The following is a 23,970-nucleotide window of genomic DNA, read 5'->3' as shown; positions in this document are numbered from 1 at the left end:
GGCACAAACGAAGGAAGATGTCTCTGTTTATCAAAATCACTGTGTACGTGTAAACGGCCTCTCTGACTGCCAGCCACACCCATCTCATCAAGGCAACTCTGCTCACCTGCTCAACTCAGCCTGCCACCTCATCAGCCCAACTCCACTCACCTGCTTTCAATCACTGACTGGCTCAGTATCAAGACTCCTGCTCTCCACACACTCACTGACAGATTGCTCTTCAACCTCATGCAAGACATTTCAGCATTCCTTACTAGCCTGATCTCATCTCTTGTTATCGAGATGCCTCTGACCCGTCTACGTCGTCTGCTTCCCAGTAAACTCGCCAGCCTTCTGTCCGTGGCCACAAGTTCTGCCTCAGCGTCTCTGGTTTCCATCTGTCTGTGGCTGTGTGGAGTTTTCCTGCCATGGCGTTTCAGCGTGAGTGCCTTCACCTACTTGTCTGCCCCTGAACCCAGAGACTGTGTGTGGGCTCTGAGCCCGAAGAATGAACCATTAATTGTATATCTTCATCGACTCAAGTTTCTGTTTGTTCTGTGTTTAAATAAAAAGTTATTACCAACTGTCACCGAGTGCTGCATTTGGGTTTGGTCACACCCATCACAAGAATAGTGTTTATATTGTGTATTGTATTTATATTCATTATTTTTATATTGGATTTGTGTATTCATCAGCAACTCTTGTATTTGCATATTAACTAATCTGCATATTGGATTCCACTCTCACTAAACATGTTTAAACTTTAGAACTTTATTTTCTCCAATGTGCGTATCTTCCGACAGGGTAGCATAGTAGCCCCTTTTACACAGAGATAATGCTATAGGGCCGCTACAAAGTCCCTTCTTCATGCTACCTGCATTTTTAAACAGAACCAAAAGACAGCGGCATGGTTCTGCTCCAGTGTGTAATTTTATAGAGTAACTTTGAACGTGAAAATCAAAACAGGCATGACATGCAACACAGCAGCATTGACTTCAGCTGTGACATTTAACACGTCAGCAGCGCTTTATAAACAATAACAGTGACACAACATGGCAATAACAATGTGTGGACAATTTCCAAAAAAGAGGAGCAGCAGGCCTGGGCATCCTGTATGTTTCATGAACAGCCCTGGGGCCTGTTGTTCGAAAGTAAAATTAACCAATCCAGGATAAGTGGACAAGTGAGGCTGGACAAATTCCCCAAGTCCATCCTGGATAAATTGGTTGTTCGAACGCCAAGCCAGGCCGAGGAGCCGCGGCTTTGTCAAGCCAGGTGTAACTCATTCAGGTGAGTGCGCGTCCTTGGCTTTCTTAAATAGACCCCAAGATCGATCACAGATTCACCGATGCAGCAATGGAGAGGACGCGTGCCGCATACTTCTCACCCAGTGAGCAGCATCTCATCATGTACACTTATGAAGAGGTAAAACATATAATCTCGAAGAAAGGAAACACTGCAGCGACAATAAAGCAGAGAGACAGTGCGGGGCAAACAATTGCGGACCGACTGAATGCGTAAATAATCTAAAAATAATAATCTACCAACTGCTGATTTCACACCAGCAGAAGATCAGAACCAAGGCAGGCTGATGATGGAGAGGATACAGGGGGGGACAGCTACAGACTCTGTCCCACCCACAGAAACCGCCCTCTTCATACAAGGTACATTATTCCAGTATACTGTACATGGAATCAATCATTTTATTCATTCATTAATCAACCATGTGTTATGTGGACTGTCTGGATTGTCTTGCAGTGTCAGGGTTAGGGTGACAGGTGACACCCTTCTAGAGCCACCGGAAGATGATACTGATACTGATACTGATAGTGTTATTCATTAGAGGCATTTGCTTGACATGTCTTGCAAGTTTACATTAGGTCAAAACAAATTCTATTTAATGTGGCAGGGTGAAGGCACATCTGCAGCAAGGGATGCAGCAGATGAGGAGGAGACACTTTCTCTGGACTCCAGAAGGTTTGAGGTAACCTGCCAGTCTTGTGGAGATAATTTAGTCCTTAATGTATAAGAAGTCAGTGATGTGGTGCTCATAGAAAATATATTTGTAACAGGACACAGATGAACAGCCTGACAGCCTGCTTGGAAATGTAGTGAGTAATGCCTGAAGGACATCCACGATGTCCACAACACTGTGCTAACAGATATGTGTTTTACAGAATTCACAAACTGTCAGACAGCTATATGCAAGTCATCTGAGGAAGCAAATAGCCTTGGCAGATGTCAAGCTCCAGTGTGATAAGAGGAAACTGCAGGACATGGAGCTTGACAGACAAATTAAAAGAAAAACCTTAAGGAAACTGGACTTAGAAATTAAGAAACTAGAGAAAGAAGTAAGTGATTTTAATGCACATTGTAAGCATGACTGTGATGCGATGTATTAATCAATGTTATTTCTCTCTTTCTCTCCCCAGCTCCAATCAGACAGTGACTGATCACATTAGTTGTCATTTAATAACTGCTATACTTTTATAGCACGTTTTTAGTTAAAATAATTGCTTTATTAAGTTTTTTTTTTGTTAAAATAGCTGCCTTTATAAGGTGTTTTGTTAGAATAGCTGCCTTTTAATGAGTTTTTTTTTTGTTAAAATATCTGCGTTTTATTGCAGGGTTTTTGTAAAAATAACTGCTTTTTTTGCAGTTCTTATTAAATAGCTGCTCATAGCAGGGTTGTTGAAAATAGCTGCTTTTTGCAGTTTCATTAAATAGCTGCTTATAGCAGGATTGTATTTTCATGTTTTGTTTTTTATAAAAAGTATAAATCGCTTAAGATAAAAGCAAGTCATCTGAGGAAGCAGATAGCACTGGCAGATGTCAAGCTCCAGTGTGAAAAGAGAAAGCTGCAGGACGTGGAGCTTGACAGACAAAAGAAAGACCTTAAGGAAACTGGACTTGGAAATTAAGAAACTACAGAAAGAAGTAAGTGACTTTAATGCACATTGTAAGCATGACTGTGATGCAATGTATTAATCAGTATTATTTCTCTCTTTCTCTCCACAGCTCAAAGCAGACAAAACAAAAAGCTGCTATGAATGCAGCTATTTTAACAAAAAAAAAGACTGCTATAAAGGCAGCTATTAAGAACAAGGAAATAAAACACCTATTTCAAACAAAAATAAATCAACTAAAATAATTGGCTACATATTGGTCTCTGACCACTCTGCCATTAACACTGTCTGGGAACACTGACGGATTGTCCAAGTCCATTCCTGGTACTGCTCTGGGAGCCCTTTCCCTCCGGATCGTGGCTATGTTGTGGAGTAGGCAGGCAACGGTGATCTCACAGGCTCTGTCTGGGCTGACCCTCAGGTGTTGGAGGCACTGGAACCTTGCCTTGAGAAGGCTGTATGCCATCTCAATCCTTGCCCTGATTCTTGCATGGGCAAGGTTGTAGCTTCTCTGTGCCACGGTCTGGTGTGAGGAGGAATGGCTGGCATCCATACCCCTTGTCACCCAGCAATATGCCAGCGGAATCACCTGAGGAGGGTGCAAGATGTAATTGTTATAGAGTAACACTTTTGACACACTCTTAATGATCAAGGTGCTTATCAATCAAATATGTGGCTTACCTTGTGACAAGCGCTGGTGAATTGTAGAGGCCCGAAAGATTCGGGCGTCATGGACTGAGCCCGGCCACTTTGCCTCCACATTACTGAACAGGCAGTCGGCATCACAGATCGTCTGTAACAATAAGATGTAGTCTATTAATGTAATTTGATGCACATAATTAATTTATTTAGTGACAGTAACCATAGGTCATTCTTAACTGGACATTGATGCTGTTCACAAAATCCCCTTCGTGAGGACCTGAGGGGTGTTTGATTCTCACGTGAGTGCAGTCCAGCGCACCGATGACATTAGGGAAGGCTGTAACAAGAATAACAATGAGTAGTCCATCCTACTGTTACTGTTAAGTAGCCAAACACTTTTTGTAATCAATTCATACCTGCGATTTTGTAGAATCCCTCCTTATAGCACATCCTTCTGACAGCTCCGTAGGTAGCGGATCCCATCCCCCGAAAAGCGGTACCGCTCATACAGGTGGTCGTCATGGTGGAGCAACGGGTCCGACCTGTCCTGCAGCACTCGCTCGCGTCTAAATGCTCTGCGCACAATAAGTGCCTCTGCAACCTCATTCAAAAACGGACACGCTATTGTGAAGGAAGAAACACACACGTCATGTGCATGGGACTTTATATATTGCCCTCATCACTGACTTCATTGAACACACCTGACGATGTTTACTGATTGATTGATTGATTGATTGATTGATTGATTGATTGATTGATTAATTGATTCTTTTAATGACCACACAGCCAGGTTGGTGGAATTTGTTTCCAGTAGAGCTCATTGATACAGGTTCCAACATAAAGGACATTAAACATATAACATAGATATACAGACAAACACATTATCACACGAATAATTAGGCTATGACAAAAAGAATGTTTTAAATGTTAAATGTTTTTTTTTTATTATTGTAGGCTTAATGTATTTTGTTCAAAAATGAGGCAAATACGTACATAAGAACATGAAATGACGGTAAAACACATTGATTTCCGATCGCAGTGACAGCTGACTGGACAGATAAGGCACCAGGCTAAACTAAGCCTGGTTGTTAGCCTGGTCGGGACCAGGCTAAGTGCACAGAATAAATCTCCATGGCAACATATGTGCCTCTGCTTTCGAACAACCGAATCAACGCTAAATTAAGCCAGGATAACCAACATATCCCGGCTTAATCCCTTATCTAGGTTTCGAACAACAGGTCCCTGGACATCACAGGATAGATGCTCCCTAAAACATGCACTCAGACGGTATTAAAAAGAAACTGTAAAAGGTTTTCTGAACAGGCGTTTCTACATGACTTACATTGTGGTGACTTGGATCGAATTAGTCTGATCCCTAATGTGGATATGGCATGGAATTATTTTCATTCTGTCTTCCTTTCCACCACAAATAAAGATGCACCTCTTATCAAATTCAGAATAAAAAGAAGAGATAACCCTTGGTTTTCCTCTGAGCTCGCTGATTTAATTAATGTTCGTAACCAAGCATGGGCCAAAGCCAGAGAATCAAGCTCTTCTTCTCTCTGGTCCAGATTTCAGTGTCTCTGGAATAAATGTACTGCTTCCATCAGGAAATTCAAATCTGAATATTATTCAACTTGGCGTCTGAAAACTTAAATAACCCTTCTAAATTCTGGAAAACGATTAAGTCGCTTAACCCTACTGCCCCTGCTTCGCTCCCCCAACAAATTATTCATTGTTCTCAGCCAATAACTGATAAGCAATCTATTGTTGATCTTTTTAATGAACACTTTGTTTCTGCTCGATATTTGTTCAATCGCTTGTTTCCTGATTTGAAATCCGGTGTCTTGTCCAGCCCTCCCACTGCTGAAGACACTCCAGGTTCTTATGGTTTTGCTTTTGAACATGCTTCTACTGCTTCTGTCCTTAAGGCTTTAAAAGCAATTGACCCTAAGAAGTCTCCAGGCCCAGATGGCCTGGATCCCTATTTATTAAAACTCTCAGCAGAACTCATAGCTGAACCCCTGGCTAATATTTTCAACTTATCCCTGTCTACTAATTCTATCCCTAAATCTTGGAAGGAGGCATATGTTTTGCCCATTTTTAAAGGGGGGGATCCCTCTGACCTGAACAACTATCGACCTATTTCAAAACTCTCAGTGGTTGCTAAAATTATGGAATCCCTGGTGAATGACCAGCTAAAGGAGTTTTTATTAGAAAGCGGTCAGCTTAGCTCTGTTCAGTCTGGTTTTAGATCAGGTCATAGCACTGTAACTGCTGCCTCCAAGGTGCTGAACGACATAATTCAGGGTCTTGATAATAAACACTGCGCAAGGCGTTTGACACTGTGGACCACACCATCTTAATCAATAGGCTCCATAATATTGGCTTGAGTGTCAACTCTGTTAGTTGGTTTGCAAATTATCTTACTGACAGGTCACAGACAGTCCTTGCTGATGGTCAGAGGTCATCTTCCAAGTCAACTGCCCAGGGCGTGCCCCAAGGATCTATTCTGGGGCCTATCTTGTTCAGGATTTATATAAACAACATTGGCACAGATATACAAAATTCTGATTCATCTAACTTTCATCTGTATGCAGATGATACAATTGTTTATTCTTGTGCCTCCTCTCTGTCTTGCGCTTTTCAATCAATTATTTAGTAATGCATTACTGTAATTTGATTATCAGAAATAGGAGAAATTAATTAGTAATAGTAATTATAGTTACAAGCCCAGGTTCATTACCATTGTTGGTAACGCAGTGTTGGCCCACCCCACCTGACCTCCGTGGTCCTCTCTGCTCCTCTCACCCACACTTAAACACCCGTTCTGGGCTACACAGTGTCGGGACGCTCCGCTGTCCTGCTAGAGTTTGTTCTGTGTTGTTTATTATTATTGTAATGTAACTGATTACTTGTGAAATTTAGTAAACAGATCAGAACAGTGATTACTTTTTAAAGGAGTAAAAAGTAAAATTTAATTTAAAAATTTAATTACTCTTAACTAGTAACTTGCCCAACACTGGTTATAATTTAGTATAATGGTATAATAATAATTAAGTACACCCAGAAATAATAACAATTGCATGTACAATTCAGATCTCCATCAAAAGTGCCCTAAAAGATTAACAGATCTCTGTTATTGTATAACTGATAAATAAAGCTGAGTTGACTGACTCCTCACCAGATATTAAAGATTACAAAAACATAAAACACAAGGATTACTGTGGGGACAGGTTCAAAATATTAAACTGAACATGTATAAATATATTAAAATGTACAAAATACAATCAATAAGAAATAAAAAGTCAGAGAGACAAGTTTTTTTTCTTCCCATTTTTAATGGAAATTCCATTCCTCGATCTTCCTTCTCTTTGCAAGCTTCTGTATGAAGTCTTCCACTTCACTAAATTGGTAACAGAGAACACAATGATTGCCAAGTTGATATTTTACTTCAAATTGCATTTGAAAATGTAATTATCCACCCTTACCTTTGATCATAAACTGGAACAGAGATAGGCCTGCTCAGCCTCCTGTGAGGACAGCCCTTTATCTCAGTCAGTCCATATATGAGTGCCTACCACCAGAATATACACACACACATTATACTTAACTCCTCAAAAAAGGTTTGGAAACGTTATTTCAGTCAGTTATTTCTCCCCTTTAATTATACCAATTGGTGTTATATTGTATATTGTTGGAAAGCCTGATTAGTCACCTTTACAACGAGGTACAACTTGTAAGGATCATGCATTAGTGGAATGAGCAACACAGCTAAACATGTGGGTAATGCCCCAAAACAATGTGCCAAAATCCCCTGCAACATTCTCCTGTTGGTATTCACTCTTGTTCTGAGCTTCAAGTGCTGCTAGGTGTGTGTCAGTCACAGGTGTATGGGACCTGATTGAAGTCCAAACCTCAACCCAATTGAACACTTGTGGGATCAGCCTGGGCATGCTGTATGTGCTAGAGTGACCAGCACAACCACCCTGGTTGACCTTCAACAACTCCTGGTTGAGGAATGGGCTGCCATCCCACAGCAAACATATATACATATATATATATATATATATATATATATATATATATACATATATATATATATATATATATATATATACGATACAATTTTTCATTTTCTTTCTATACTCACAATGTACCCGCAATTCTGTAATGACCCATATATATATATATATATATATATATATATATATTTTTTTTTTTTTTTCCAAAATTTTTTGTTATTCTCATAGAACACACTTTAACATTTTCAGTATTTGCTGGGCTTAAACCTGTAAGATTTAAAATATTCAATGCCGAAATCACTGTAGTAACTCTGTCAACTCTGTTAGGGACAAATTGGGTCATATATATATATATACAGTACAGGCCAAAAGTTTGGACACACCTTCTCATTCAATGCGTTTTCTTTATTTTCATGACTATTTACATTGTAGATTCTCACTGAAGGCATCAAAACTATGAATGAACACATGTGGAGTTATGTACTTAACAAAAAAAGGTGAAATAACTGAAAACATGTTTTATATTCTAGTTTCTTCAAAATAGCGCTAAAATAGTCGCTGCAGGATGCTGTGGTAGCCATGCTGGTTCAATGTGCCTTCAATTTTGAATAAATCCCCAACAGTGTCACCAGCAAAACACCCCCACACCATCACACCTCCTCCTCCATGCTTCACAGTGGGAACCAGGCATGTGGAATCCATCCGTTCACCTTTTCTGCGTCTCACAAAGACACGGCGGTTGGAACCAAAGATCTCAAATTTGGACTCATCAGACCAAAGCACAGATTTCCACTGGTCTAATGTCCATTCCTTGTGTTTCTTGGCCCAAACAAATCTCTTCTGCTTGTTGCCTCTCCTTAGCAGTGGTTTCCTAGCAGCTATTTGACCATGAAGGCCTGATTAGCGCAGTCTCCTCTTAACAGTTGTTCTAGAGATGGGTCTGCTGCTAGAACTCTGTGTGGCATTCATCTGGTCTCTGATCTGAGCTGCTGTTAACTTGCGATTTCTGAGGCTGGTGACTCGGATGAACTTATCCTCAGAAGCAGAGGTGACTCTTGGTCTTCCTTTCCTGGGTCGGTCCTCATGTGTGCCAGTTTCGTTGCAGCGCTTGATGGTTTTTGCGACTCCACTTGGGGACACATTTAAAGTTTTTGCAATTTTCCGGACTGACTGACCTTCATTTCTTAAAGTAATGATGGCCACTGGTTTTTCTTTAGTTAGCTGATTGGTTCTTGCCATAATATGAATTTTAACAGTTGTCCAATAGGGCTGTCGGCTGTGTATTAACCTGACTTCTGCACAACACAACTGATGGTCCCAACCCCATTGATAAAGCAAGAAATTCCACTAATTAACCCTGATAAGGCACACCTGTGAAGTGGAAACCATTTCAGGTGACTACCTCTTGAAGCTCATGGAGAGAATGCCAAGAGTGTGCAAAGCAGTAATCAGAGCAAAGGGTGGCTATTTTGAAGAAACTAGAATATAAAACATGTTTTCAGTTATTTCACCTTTTTTTGTTAAGTACATAACTCCACATGTTCATTCATTGTTTTGATGCCTTCAGTGAGAATCTACAATGTAAATAGTCATGAAAATAAAGAAAACGCATTGAATGAGAAGGTGTGTCTAAACTTTTGGCCTGTACTGTATATATAAAAACAAATCTAATATAATTAAAAATACAATCTTTCCTAAGAGAATGATTGTCTCTGCGTCCAGTAATTCAACTTGAAGTCTAGAAAGAATGAAACTTTTTATTGTCTCTGCGTCCAGTAATTCAACTTGAAGTCTAGAAAGAATGAAACTTTTTATTTTGGAGTATAAATATCAATGCATTTAACTAAGAAGTTGCCAAGATGGAGCACATTTTTTCTGATCATGGTTTCAAAAATGAATGGAATGCTTTGAAATTTCATGTACAGTGAGGATATTAGTTAAGACACAAATTCTAATCACTTTTGCAACAAAACATTTAATGATCAGTTTAAAAGCAAAACAGTTGATAAACAGAGTTCACATTGATAGTAACAGAGTTGACTTTAATAACAGAGTTGACCAGACATTGTTTGAAGACCAAGGAAAACAACATTTTCTGCCTGACTATGAAACTTTTAAAACAAATTTCAAATGTAAAAACAATCTTTTAATCTAAACAAATACTTTTGAATTACAGATATTTCATTAATTTGGATAATAACCCCATATTCCATGTTTTACGGATCTGACAAGTAAAATTACTTTAAAAATGTTTTTAACTGATAAAATTGAAACTTTTAAAACAATTTTTATATGACTGTTGAACTGAAACCTTGAAAACATTCTTAAAATGTAAAAACAACCATTTAATCAGAAAAAAGACATCTGAATTACAGATCTGTCTGTCTGTCTATATCAATTCATTTCATGAACTTGAATAACTTCTTACAAATCTGAACACAAATTATTTTCAAAATGGGTTTGACTGTTGAAACTGAAACTATTAAATGATCTTTTAGATGTTAAAAACAATCATTTAATCAGAACAAAGACATCTGAATGACAGATCCTGTGTGTGTGTGTGTGTGTGTCTGTCTGTCTGTCTGTCTGTCTGTCTGATCTGATGAGTAAAATGGTTTTCAAAATGAATTGAATTAGCTTGCCTGGATCATAGGCAGGCATGCTAACCAGTAATCTTGTACATGTGAATCAGTCATTGGTGATTTCAGCCCATATTTCTTGTTTATTTCTACATGACGTCCTGTCACTGAGGTTGGTTGTGGGATGATTCTAAGGACATCATCAAAGAGATACCACAAGGTATCGTCACGGTTTGGCCAGAAGAAGCGATTTCTTCCTATGCATGTGACTTTTGCATGGGTTTCACTAACATCTCCAGTGGCCCCAGGATAAATTTCATCATTATATTTGATGACACACCACTGTCCAATGATATCTTTACTTTCCCAATTGATTTCACCTGTTGTCTGTGCTTGGTGGTCTTCGCTGGTGTTGGGAAGGACAGGTTGACATCTGATGGAGGCACATTGTTGAAGGGACCACTGGGAGTCGTTTTGGCATCTTCCTCACAGCTTTGTCAACAGATTCCTCATCAATGTAGAACAGTTGTGTAGAGGTCTGGGCATTGAGTAGATGGTCATATAATTTCTTAGCATTTGGAATATCTTTTCCTTTACTGACCATACTGTCTGCTGTTCTTTTCAAAACTCCACCCACTCCATCTGGAGCATCTTTGCCGTGCCCTGCTTCAAAGAAGCTCCATGTGCCTTTGTTGAAGCCCTTCTTGAACAACTCTGTGCTCAACATGAAGAAATTGCCTTTCTGGCGGTATTGGGTGCATGGTCCATCACTAAAAAAATGAACCAAAGATACTGATGGATGGTTGGTGACACGATCTGGGTTTCGGCTTGGACCACAGTAGCGTAGTCGGACACAAGGATGAATTAAAGTACAGTTTTTTAATGTTCACAAAAATGGAGGCAGGCAGATACAAACTGAAAAAATGCCAGCGCTGAGCAGGGATGGTGACCGGAGGGTGGCTGACCGCGGCGAGCTGGTGGCAGGCAGAAAAAACTCCAAAACTCACGGTGGAAGTGAGATGAACACATGGCAGGTGAGGAGGCAGCGAGGCACACACTAGAGAACCGGAGAAGCAAAAACAGGTTGAGGCACAAGGAAAAAACACACTGATATCTTCTAATGAGTTTATGAGAAAAGTACACAGGAAATAACTCAGGTTGCACTACCGAACAGGACGGAATTATCTGGCAGTGTGGTGGAGTGAGGACCGGTCTTGGAGAGGTGATTACTGATGAATGAGACTCAGGTGTGCCTCGGCTGCGGAAGGGAACTGGAAAGTGGGTCAGCCACGCCTCCAGCCACACACACACTGAAAAGAAGGAAGGTAAGGGAGGGGAGAAAGGTGGAGGAGAACAACAGAAAACAAAAACAAAAACCCAAAACACTGCTAGCTGACCCAGACCATGACAGTTGGCTTTCACATGATCTAGCACAGGGGACAGGTGTGTCCATATAGCGGCTGGACCTTTCTCTTTTGATGCTGAGATGGTTGTGAAGAACAAATGTTTGTCTACTCCGCCCACATGAAGGATTCCCATGTGCAGAGTCGCCTGCTGCTGAGAAGATGCTAATTGAACTGCCTGAATCTCTGCCGACAATTTGCATGCATAATTTTCAGAGAAATCCATGTGAAGCAAAGAGATTTCATGCTTTTCTTGAGCTCACGGTAATGGATGTATTATGTTTTTACGTTGAACTGATGCCTTCTGAAAACTCTCAGCTGGTCCTGGAACATATCAATCATATCTGCAAGAGAACTCTCCATCTCCTTTTTCACAGTCATGCGGACTGGTTGTGCTTCTTTCTCACTTTCTTTGTTTTTCTTCCTCCTTTCTACCAGTTCAGTTGTCCTCTTAATAAATGTCACTGTAGCCTCAGCATCGTAGTCACAGTTGAGGTGATAAACATTGCTTCCGCATTTGATGCATTCTCCATAAAAGCATTCTTTGCTTGCAGGATCACAGCATATTGAGTTTGCAGTGATTTCTGAGTCAGTCATCCCGAGGAGTTGGAGCGAATGAAGCTTCTGCACAAGAAAGGAGAAGTTTTCATGAACTTTACAAAGACAGGTTTCTCTGTCAGATATGGATGGGTGGACAACCCAGAAAGGACGCATGTAACAGAAAAGTGAATACGACAGCTGACTTGATGTATTCTCAAGAAGGTATTTGCGATGAAGATTTCTTATGGTATCATTCAGAAACCTTTTCTGCAATTTTGCTTTTCCCCTTGTGATTGTTTGTTTTTTTTCCCAGCGGTCAAGCGGCTGACATCATCTCTCAAAAAAAATTCCTGCACTCTCTTTTGGAGCTTGGTTTGTGTTGTTTGTTATTTTCGTCTTTGAAAAGTCAGTTCGTTTTGGTTCCTTTTGCCAAACCACTCCCTCAATAAACCAAGCGTGGTCTGTATTGTTTTCTGTAGTTTGCAATTTTTTATGATCTTTCCTGACACAATTTGTGATATCCTCTGTCGGTCTCTCTCTTTTTTGGTATGCTGGTACTTCTGTCTGATATTATTCATCAGCGCATTATGAAGAAAGAGAGTTCTTTGAATCTCTGCAGGGATTTTATGTCCTCTTATCTGTTAGTGTTTTTGATCGAGGGGAATCAGACACTTGTTTTAATCTCTGAATGCGTTTCTGGTACTTCCGGAGAGCTGTTAAATTTTTCAATATCTTCATTATCTAGATTGCAGCATGAGTTGCGACAAGCATGAAACGCACTCTCTGGCTGGCTGCAGTACAAACATCGCGGCGCAGGATGGCAACCGTCTCTAAACCGCGACCCTTGCTATTTGTATATATAAAAGAATAATTATAAGGCTACGAAAACCAACAAATTTTATTTCATAGCGATTATACACTATACAAATATATTTATGGATAGTATATTTAGATTGAATTGAAAAATACAACTTGCCAAATATTACACACTGCACCTTTAAGATACAACGCCATGTAAGAAACAGTTTAGTTTTCAACCTGACAATTAAGGAACTACACTTTTTTCAATACACCTGTGGCCCATTGTCCACAATAAAATAGACTCATGGTCCTATGCGTTAATCTAACCTGGATGTCTGTGGTTCAGGGTCTGGCTCAGGACTTTGTGTTGGTGTCATCACTACAAGACTCTTCCTTCTCGCTCTGTATCTCTGCTGTGTCTCTCTCCAAAACCTGCGTTTGTATCTTTGCTCCCTTTCATCCAGATCGGCTACTGTTCTTATCTGTCCTGCATTTTTCCTTTTCTGCCATTTATTTCTGCCTTTCTCCAAATTTTCGGCCTTCCTTATAGGGTCAGCGTCTCACCGTGCCCTGTATTGATGTTGTCTTTCTGCTGCTGACAGCTTCATCTGGAACCGAAATTATTCAATATCCTTAACTTGGAATGCTACACCAGAAATATTTATTTTTCAATAAAATGATTCAAAATCCCTTATAAATATCAAATAATGCATATAATCAGATACTTCTACGACTAATGTTAATGTAATAATCCAAAAATAATCCATAATGAAGGTAGAATAATGCAAAAATGCTTATATGTGCTTGGAAACGTTTAACTCTGTTACTCATCGTCAACTCTGTTATCAGTTGATGATAACACAGTTGACAGTAACAGATTTGACGTTTTCCACCATATTGTACCTTAATTCTATGTGCTAGCCCCAAACAAGCTAGCACACAGCATGTCTAAAAGCAGAATTATATAGATTTACATCAAACTATTGTTGTAGAGGGAATCTCTTGCGCTTCAGCTCTTCCGCAATTGGAGGTCGGTGCTTCTCAGAACAGGACAATATAGATCAAAATAACCCCGTGGAGGAATCCACAAGAAAAGCATTGGAGCAGAAAAGACTCTGATGAAGACGCAGTTGGCGTCAAAACGTTAGTCATTAATAAATTCATCACAAGTGATCTGAGTGCTCCAGTGCTTTTCTTGTGGATTCCTCCACGGGGTTATTTTGATCAAATTATTGTTGTTTAAAAACTGAATCAGAGATTCACTGCAATATCGCAAAAACAGAGTTGACAGATAACTAATCTACTGTTGGTGTACTCTCAACATTTTGTACAAAATGAGAGAAGAAGCATGACATACCTCACTGCCTTTCCATATTTCCCACCAAAGGAAGTGACATCACTGTCAGCAAGTCACATGATCTCTATATAAATTGCTTTGGAGATTTTTATGCAGTTTTACAATAGTGATAACAGAGTTGACCAGAACATGGGGACAGGCACAAAATATATATTTTTATTACTGAAATTTAATAAAACGCAGAAAGTATATCCTATGCAAATGATCATATAACTGTTAATACTGAAAGCATAAAAAAAAGAAAATTAAACTCAAATTAAAGTTGAAAGTGTGAATCAGGAGCTGGAGACGAGCAATAATGGGGGGGGGGGGGGTCATTTAGCTAGTATTTAAAATATAAATTGTGTCTAAAATATATATCAAGCATTATTATTAGAGATAAAAATTGGATTGGATCTTGGATTGGATCCTGGAATGACATATTCATAATGACATATGTATATATATATATATATATATATATACACAGTCATGCTTACTTCAGGAAAAAGAATACCACATGTGAAGTCTACTTCATTGGTAAAGCTCAGTGTTATGGTGTTTTCTCCAATATGCCCTTAAGACAGGCAAACAGGGTGTCCTGCTGCTCTTCACTGTCGAGGTACACAGACACCTTGTATGAGGGTTTCTGAGAAAACCACTTAGATGGCTTTCCATTAAGCACATCCTGTAAGTAAAGCAAAGGACAGAAATAATTATGTTATTATGTTATGTATAATATCCTAACAATGGGAGACAGTAGTATGTAAAATGTAATAGTTGTCAAAGTACCACCAAATGCTGCGCAGCTCCCTGTGACTGTATGATGAAGTCCACAAGACTTTTTTCATTTTGGGTACAGTCACTGACTACCTGCATGTGAGCGGGAACATCTTCAGTTGGGGCTATCCATTTTGGCACTGGCTGAAGAGTTCCCTGGAGCAAGCTTCTGGCCTCATTACTCCAGAGGGCAAATCTCTGGCCATGTCTTAATAACAACATTGAAATAAATTATTACATGTGGAAAAGGACAAGTAAGTGCACAACTGACATTCCTAAAAACCAATATTGTGCATATCTGGTATTAATGCATAGACAGACACATGGTAACTTTATTAGCATTTTCTGAGAGACGTTTCCAAATCTTACCTTCATGGACAGCTACACGAGTGAAGTGGCTGTCCAGATGAGCCTGTTACTTTGCTCAACTTTGTGGGTTGATAAACTGTTGAGCTGCACAACGGACAATTAAATTTGTTGCAGCATGTGCTGCATATTTAAATGTCTGGCAGTGATCACCCGCTTTGTATTGAAATAAGCATCCTAAAAAAGAGACAACATAGTCAAATCCAGAATCAACCCTTTAGCCTACATCTATTTCACAAACAGACTGTAGTGGCTTCTGTAGCGAGGGGCGCTACAGTATTGTGAAAACATCCTCAATCAAAGTATATCGTGGTAAAACACTGTCAGTATGGAGTTAATAAAACGTGTCTGCAAAAACCTATATAATTAAACCAACTTGTGATGTTTCTGTAAGTAAACCCACTGGCTATAGAACGTTAGGATTTTTATTTTATTTTTTTCAAAAACACACGTTAGCATGTAACGTTGTAGCATCTGTGTAAGCCAGCATGCTAACAAGCTAACGCCGTTGCAGCAAACTATAGTAAAAGTATCACACTCAGTGGACTTTACGAATGGTAAACTTATCATTAATGCATAATGAAGCCAGCCCATGGTAACTCGCAGATCCATTTAAAGACAAAGTAGCCAACTTTTAACCATCTAAGAACACATTACTTAAACAGCTGAGCAATAGTCTGGTACGGTATGTAATGGTGTATACTGTATGGTATGTAAACTGCCTAACCTACTGTATGCTAATTTTTAATAATGTATAATAATCTACTAATGTATATTGATGGACTTGGGGCTCATCCTACTCTCCAATGTGCTATGTGTGAGCTCAGTCCTGCGTGTTCTTTATTGAAGCAATAGGAGAAGATATTCGGTCTCAGTTAATGTAGTTTATTAAGCAGTAAAGGAATAAAATTACAGAGCTCTGGGTCTCAACTTCACGTCCCTGACGAACAACAAAGGTGTGTCAGTTCACAAAGTCTGACCTCCTGTCCTTTCCCTGACCCAGTATATTTTGAGCGTAACAGAGTGTCATTGTGCACGCAAGGCGTTGTCCTTTTCTCATTGGCAGTTCCACTTCCTCCTTCACCACACCACGCCCCTGCCTCATGTTAATCTGACTCCTTCCCGCTGGCGGTGGGGGTGTGGTTCCTGTTTTGAAAGACAAGAGAACAACACAACTCCCTACACGTGCTGTACCTTACTATCTGTACATCACTTTCTATTATTTTTACCACATATGAAACTAATTATCTAAGCATTGCGGTATGTGCTCCTCAGACTTCATGTCTATTCCTCTCCTGTACTTCTCCACTTCTGCAAAGCAAACACATTCAGATCAGCTGAAATCATCTCAGTATTCTCATTGTTCACACATCTAAAACTTATATAGTGAAACACAACTGATAGTAAAACACATAAAATCATTCTATTCCCAACAATATGTAATGTAATCCGTAAATGTACATGCATTTTTGATAATGTTATGTTTTGTTTTATCTGATTTGGACCACAGGAAGACTAGCTTGTCACCTAGGTGGCAGCTAATGGGGATCCTTTTAATAAATAAATAAATAAATAAATAAATACACACAACATGCTGACATTGCTGAAGCACAACTGTCAGCCTGTAATGTATCATATAACAGGCATGTCTGCAGCGCTTTATAAACAACAACATTGGCATTAACATGGCAATAACAGCCATTTACCATCTCTGTTAGGCTATATGGCCGCTGATCTTGTCTTCTGCTTGGAGGGTAAGGAGCTCCTGGACCTCATTGTTTTCCTAATTTGTGGACATTTTCGGGTGCTGCTCTTCTTCTTTCAGTTAGCTGCCAACTGCTATCAGCTGCTTTGTAACTCTCCGGTGATGGGTCGCACACAGAACACGTTGTCAGAACGTCACATCCACACCACTCATGAGCCTGTCCTACTGGCTGTCCCATTTATACTGACTTTGTGTTGGCACTGTTATTACCTCTGGTGCTGGCTCAAAAGGGAGACAACTCTGTATCGAATTCTGTTACTGTACCTTTTTGTACAGAGCGGTGAGGGAGAATAATGGTGTGAAATTTTGGCCTTGAAAAGCCATTGTAATAGAGGCTTATGTGTGACAGTCTGGTGATCTGTCCAGGTCGTGCCCAGCCTCTTGCCCAATGTCAGCTGGGTTAGGCTCTGCAACTCGTGATAGTATAAGCGGTTACAGATGGGTGGATGGAAAGTATAGATTTGCCCTCTAGTGGTTTAAGCCAGCCATTCTGGTGGTAGTAGTAGCGCGTTAATTTTGATGTTTCTCTCACTTACAACTGGTTGCCACCTGCTCTAATAAAAAAAAGCATTTTTCGTGTCTGAGCAGAAATGAGAATGAGACAAAATGTTAACAATCTGAGCATTTTCCTAAGTTGAAAGACAAAAAAAGATAAACAGATAAATAGCAACATCATGAAAGAAACCAGCAGCAGAGTAGGAGAGAAAGAAGAGAAACTGGGGGAAAGAGTGAAAGACAGAGGAAAAAAACAGAAACGTGGAGAAGGGGAGATGATACTGTGTATGTTTAGATCCTGGTACAGCTCAGCACAACTCATTCCCCGAAAGGTGAGTACACACACACACACACACACACACACACACACACACACACACACTCACACAGAGCCGAAAATGCTCAGCGGTTTGCTTCTCCAAGGGCTGCATTCCTTCATTTACTGTCAAAGACTCAAGTTGCTTTAAGAGGATAAAAATCCTGTCAGTACAGCAAAGCCACGGCAGGATGCAGAGGAAGAGCTGAGTAAACAGAAATAATAGCAGGAAAATATAATCATTTATCATTTAGTTGGCACTGAATTTTAACAACCTTGTTTTAACATCTGTGATGTACTAATTGACCTAAGCCACACCCCCCTTCACTCACTCGGACAAACTATCAACATTCAGTTACCGGCGCTACGGCAGGTGCAACCTGATCTCACAGAAATACGTGAAATGACCACGACCTATTAACACTAACATTACGTGGTGGCAGCACATAATGGGTTGAAATTACGTGCTGCCACCATGAAAACAATGCCAATGTAAAGTCAATTAGGGTCCTCTCCCGTGGTGGACATACGGATTCCCTGATTCAATCACGTCACGTCAACCTCGTTTTCCTCAATGATATCTTTAACATTCCTGGATACACACAAAAACGCGGAAGTGATCTTGATATTAAAATGGCAAATATATTCCTCTGTTATAATTTCCCACCAATAATAATAATAATGATAATAACGTGATAATTCGGCTGTTCTAGATATTTGTTATAGCCTATTCAAATATTCAATCCCAAAAACGTCGTTTCTAGAGAACTTGCTAAAATATCTGAAATGAACCATCATGCTTACTTTTTCTTAACATATTTCGTCTAGGTGCAGTGTCATTACTAGTTCAGCTTTACTAGACATTTGATATATTCAGTAGATGTATCTTTTTACGACCCTGTTTCACAACAAGCCACAAAAAACCTACCGTCCCAAAAACGCCATTTTTAGAGTACTATCTAAAATAACTACGATTAGCCAACATCCTTGCTTTTTTTCTTAACATAGTTCAGCCAGATGCAGTGTAATAACTACTTCGGCTTTACTAGATATTAGATTTATTCAGTAGATCTATCTTTTTACAACCCTATTTTACAAGCCGCAAACGAACCTACTGTCCCAAAAACACCGTTTCTAGTGTATTAGCTAAAATATCGAAAATTAGCCGACATCTTTACTTTTTCTTACCATAGTTCATCTAGATGCAGTGTAATAACTACTTCGGCTTTACTAGATATTAGATTTATTCAGTAGATCTATCTTTTTACGACCCCTAAATATTTGAAAACGAAAATGTGCTTTGGTGTACTTTTACAGAGTTTTGCAATATGTATATAGCCTACCTGTTTCAAAATGTATAATTTTCAGCAGCGGTTTGTGTGACAGCTGCCACGGTCGGAGGTATAACCAGGGGCAGCCGCTGGTTCTGTGGCGCTGGCTTGGGGTCTGCTCTCCCCTGGTGGAGTGGAGGGTGGCCGGGTTGCCAGGGGCAGACGGCTCCACGTGATGGTGTTTCCTCTCTGGTTCTTCCGTGCTCAGCCTTATTTTTATCTTCTTATTTATTTATTTATTTATTTATTTATTTATTAGTGGCGTTTGGATTCAGTTACAGCAGACGGATGGCAATCTGAAATGGAATGAAGCCCACAGACGGCGGACAGCAGCTACAAAACAGAAGTGGAACGCACCCCATCCGCCCACAGCACAATGCTCTTAAAGCCCTACGCTATCAAAAGCTGGCAAAATACATTTATTTTATTTTATGGCCTTGACATTAACCTGTCATATTGTTGAGTTATCAAGGACACTTCCACGTTTTTGTGTGTGTACAGGAATGTTAAAGATATCACTGAGGAAAACAAGGTTGATGTGATGTGATTGAATCAGGGAATCCGTGTGTCCACCACGGGAGAGGACCCTAATTGACTTTACATTGGCATTGTTTTCGTGGTGGCAGCACGTAATTTCAACCCATTACGCACTGCCACCACGGAATGCGGTGTTAATAGGTCGTGGTCATTTCACGTATTTCTGTGAGATCAGGTGTCACAGTACACGGCATTTCGCAGGAGGCAATTGATGTTAGACATAACGATCAGATGTCATTGAGAAGTAACCAAAAGGGCCTAAACTACGCATTGGAGGGATATATTCATCATTTTATTGTTGAGAAGGTCGATGAAAAGCTTAAATTACAAGCCAAAATTTACAGGTCACAGTGTACGCTTGTGAACCGCATCTGGTTGCCATCACCATCAAAGACAACAAGTTAAAGTGCCACTGAAGTTAAGGTTTTTGGCTCAGAATATGAGAAAAGGATAATGGCCTTTTTACCATCTTTACCAAGAGTGTCTCTCCATTAGTTTGGTGCTACAGCATTTACACTGAATCATTCAGCATAACATTTGCCAACCTTTGTTATCTCTGCCATTACAGGTAAGTTAATGAAGCTAAGCTCCAGAAGTTAACGTTAGCTTAACTAGAGCCTTTTGGACAACAGCACAAAACTAGAACAAAATAGGCTAATGAACTCCCAGCAGGTGGTAATATGATGAACAATGCAGTCAGGAGCTAACGTTAGGCTAACTTTAGCTAACGTTAGCTAGAGATGTTAAAGATAACTTTATATTTCTTTGCAGCAAAGTGACAATATGTTGCCTCAAACACAATGTTGACTTACCTTTAAACAGATTTTTTTTATACCTTTATGAATCCCCCTGAGGGGAAATTCAATATTTTCACTCTTTTGTTATTAACACACAGGTCTGACAGACACACACATGCACAAACAGAACCTATACATGCACAAAGTGGAGAGATGTCAGAGTGAGGGGGCTGCCTTGGTCAGGTGCCCCGGGTGGTTGGGGGGTTCGGTGCCTTGCTTAAGGGCGCCTCGGCAGTGCCCAGGAGGTCAACTGGCACCTCTACAGCCACCAGTCCACGCTTCATATTTGGTCCGGACAGGGACTCGAGCAGGTGACCCTCCAGTTCCCAACCCAAGTCCCTATGGACTGAGCTACTGCCGCCCGTGTAAATGTAGACATTATTGTTAATCTTATTCACGTTGAGTTGATGTTGTGGTGGATGAAAGGAGTGAAAGGTTGATGGAAGAATCAATTCCATCATGGTTATCCTCTTCAGTAGAGCCAAGAGAACAAGGGAGCTCTAAGAAATGTTGTGTTTGTGAGTGCTGTTAAATGTGGCCAAGGTTTTGAGATAAACTAGCCATAAATGTTTAAAAAAAAAAAGGTCTGTAATCATCAGTTTAACATTGAGCAGGGGCGGAAATCCCGGGGGGGACATGACCCCCCCCCGCAGCAAAGCTGTACCCCCCTAGAATAATTTGAGACACAATTAATAATTTTTGAACAGTGCAGTAGTATTTATTAAAAGCACAATGTAAGTGGTGCTCATTATAATCGCGCAATAATGTGCTATTTAAATCTTAAAAGATTTAGTCCCCCCCTCCCATTCCTAGTAGTGGTATATCCCACACTCTTTCCAACGGGCGGGGCTAGGCTGGACCCAGCTGCCCACATCATGCTTCGCGGGGTAAGTTGTACACTTACACAGACAGGTTACAACACATCCCATTTACTGTTACAACAAGCCCCAGGCCCGGGCTGATAATATAAACTGTCTGCAACATTTCTCCTGCATTGTTCAAAAGCCTACTCAATCACAGTGCTGCTAAGCTAAAAGCTAATGATTAAGCTCAGAGTTTAGTGATAGAGAGGACAGGAGAGAAAGTGCAACACACACCGCTGCCATACGCTGCGTGTCAAAACGCCAGCCTCCATTATATTCTATGAACAAACCCACACTGGCGCCGGCCGCTGCGCCGCGCCGCTCTGCTTCAGCCCACTGCTCTATTTCCAGCGCGGCCGGCGCTGTGAGAAAAGCCTTTTATGTACGTCTCGGCCGCCGTAGTATCAACTCCGGTTGCTTCAAATTCTTAATAAGACGATTTTGATAAGAAACTCAACCGAGAAATCCAAGTTGTTGTTGCCGCAAAGTTTTTCCTCTTCTTCTTCCGTTACTAGCAGTTGGCAACCACTGACAACTAGTGTAGGTACAGTCACCTAGCGGGCTGGGGTGGGAAATACACTTTAGTGTCGACCATGCCGCTGCGCGCTGCTGCCAATGTGTGTTGGGGGGCGGCACTTGACGGCCAGTTTACCAGTTTAATTGCATGAAATGTTTAGTTGTTAAGCCATTTCTCATAAGTATAGACATTCACTGTATATCCACTTTTTTACATGTGGCTGCTGCTGGCTTGAGTCTTGACTCTCTCGTTATCAATAACTTGCAATGCTGAGATAAATGTTTAAAGTCCAAAAAAAAGTAATTTATTACGAACAGGTCAATAAAACAGGTTTCAAAATTCAAAATACCTTGTAAACAAACGAAATATTCAGTATTACACATTTTCTTTGGTTACTTTTCATTCAAACATTTTTTAAAGTTATGATCTCACTGCCGGTAAAAAAAAAAAAACGGATGTGTGCATTGACTCAGTGTAATGTGAGATCAAATTATTCTGAGACAAAACAACTACAGAACTCTGTCCAGTCCAACCCATAAATACATTACACAAGTGGTATAGTTGTATTTAAACTCTCCATGACCTCATTTTTTTGTAAGTGCCCTGACAGAAGAAAGCCAACAGAGAGAAACAAGAAAAGAGATTGACTCCGCTGCTGAAGTGATGCACTGCAGGAGCCAGAGAGACTTTTTTTTTGTTGGTGTGAGAGAGAAGAAGAGGGAGAGGATAACAGACACACAAAGACATAGAGGTGAATGATGAGCGGAGATGCCATCAGGCAGTATTCTGTCACTATGATGTTGTCTAGTACCTTTCTTGCCGCCCACAGAAGTCTTTTCCCCATTTCTCTCTATCATTGGCTACTATGGAAGACATATTTCATATCTATAATTTAGACTACATTTCCCCTGACGCTTATAGAGTGCCGAAGTCACGCCCCAGGTCCCATGAGCTTCACCGGAAGGGGCGTGACTTCGGCACTCTATTGTCTCCTGTGGCAAAGTGACTGAATTTTTCTTCAGACTGGAGAAAGACTAAGTGTCTACCTCCACCTTGTGGTTGATCTCTGACATGATCTCTGCATGTTCAGTGCAGTACCTCAAATTCAAGCTTAACAAGAGACTGGCAAAATGGACAGTTTACGTAGGCTATATAAGTGACTTATTATTCCCTACGGAACGAGTGAGTAAGATACTGAGTATCTTCACAAGCTATTCTCAGACATTTTGCCAGCACACATAATTTAAGTTAAATACAAGTTATAAAACTTTTTTTGTAATACTGTGACACATCTTGCACAGTGTGCTGGCAAAAAGCAGAGACATCATACATGCTGATATTACTAATATACTGGGTGAGGGGGTTTCTGTGCTGTTGTGCTGCCTGTGATGTTCTGGGACACACAGGTAATTTCTTTTACCACCTGTAAGAACTCATTCATTCATTCATTCATCTTCTAACCGCTTCATCCTCTTGAGGGTCGCGGGGGGGCTGGAGCCTATCCCAGCTGACATCGGGCGAGAGGCAGGGTACACCCTGGACAGGTCGCCAGACTATCGCAGGGCTGACACATAGAGACAAACAAGCATTCACACTCACATTCACACCTACGGACAATTTAGAGTTATCAATTAACCAGCATGTCTTTGGACTGTGGGAGGAAGCCAGAGTGCCCGGAGAGAACCCACGCTGACACAGGGAGAACATGCAAACTCCACACAGAAGGGCTCCCGTGCCCGGGATCGAACCGGCAACCCTCTTGCTGTGAGGCGAGACCACAGCACCACAGCACCGTGCCGCCCCCTGTAAGAACTCATTTTGTTTATTCTATCTTAGTGTAATTCCTGCTGCAGGTTGGTCGTCACTGCTTCTAGCTGCCATGTTAAAAAGGCAGCACCACTGCAGCATAACTTACTGTTGGTTGTGTGTCAGTGAGGGATGCAGCTCTTAAATTCAGCTTCACACCACTGAACTGTTACACACAGACACTGC

At 40.5% G+C, this 23,970-nt stretch overlaps 1 protein-coding gene across 1 annotated transcript in view; it reads left to right on the top strand.

Annotated features, from left to right (window-relative positions):
* The first annotated feature begins 8,480 nt into the window (after positions 1–8,480).
* Positions 8,481–23,970, top strand: part of LOC125882247 (uncharacterized) — a 98,286-nt gene continuing 82,796 nt past the window's right edge. Inside the window, exon 1 of the mRNA XM_049566032.1 lies at positions 8,481–8,490. The gene's annotated coding sequence lies outside the window, so the exon portion shown is untranslated. The remainder of the gene's footprint in view (positions 8,491–23,970) is intronic.

Source organism: Epinephelus fuscoguttatus, linkage group LG21 (genome assembly GCF_011397635.1).
Source record: "Epinephelus fuscoguttatus linkage group LG21, E.fuscoguttatus.final_Chr_v1".
Classification (NCBI taxonomy): Eukaryota; Metazoa; Chordata; class Actinopteri; order Perciformes; family Serranidae; genus Epinephelus; species Epinephelus fuscoguttatus.
The sequence above is the reverse complement of the archived record's forward strand: the minus strand, read 5'-3'. Positions and strand labels throughout refer to the sequence as shown.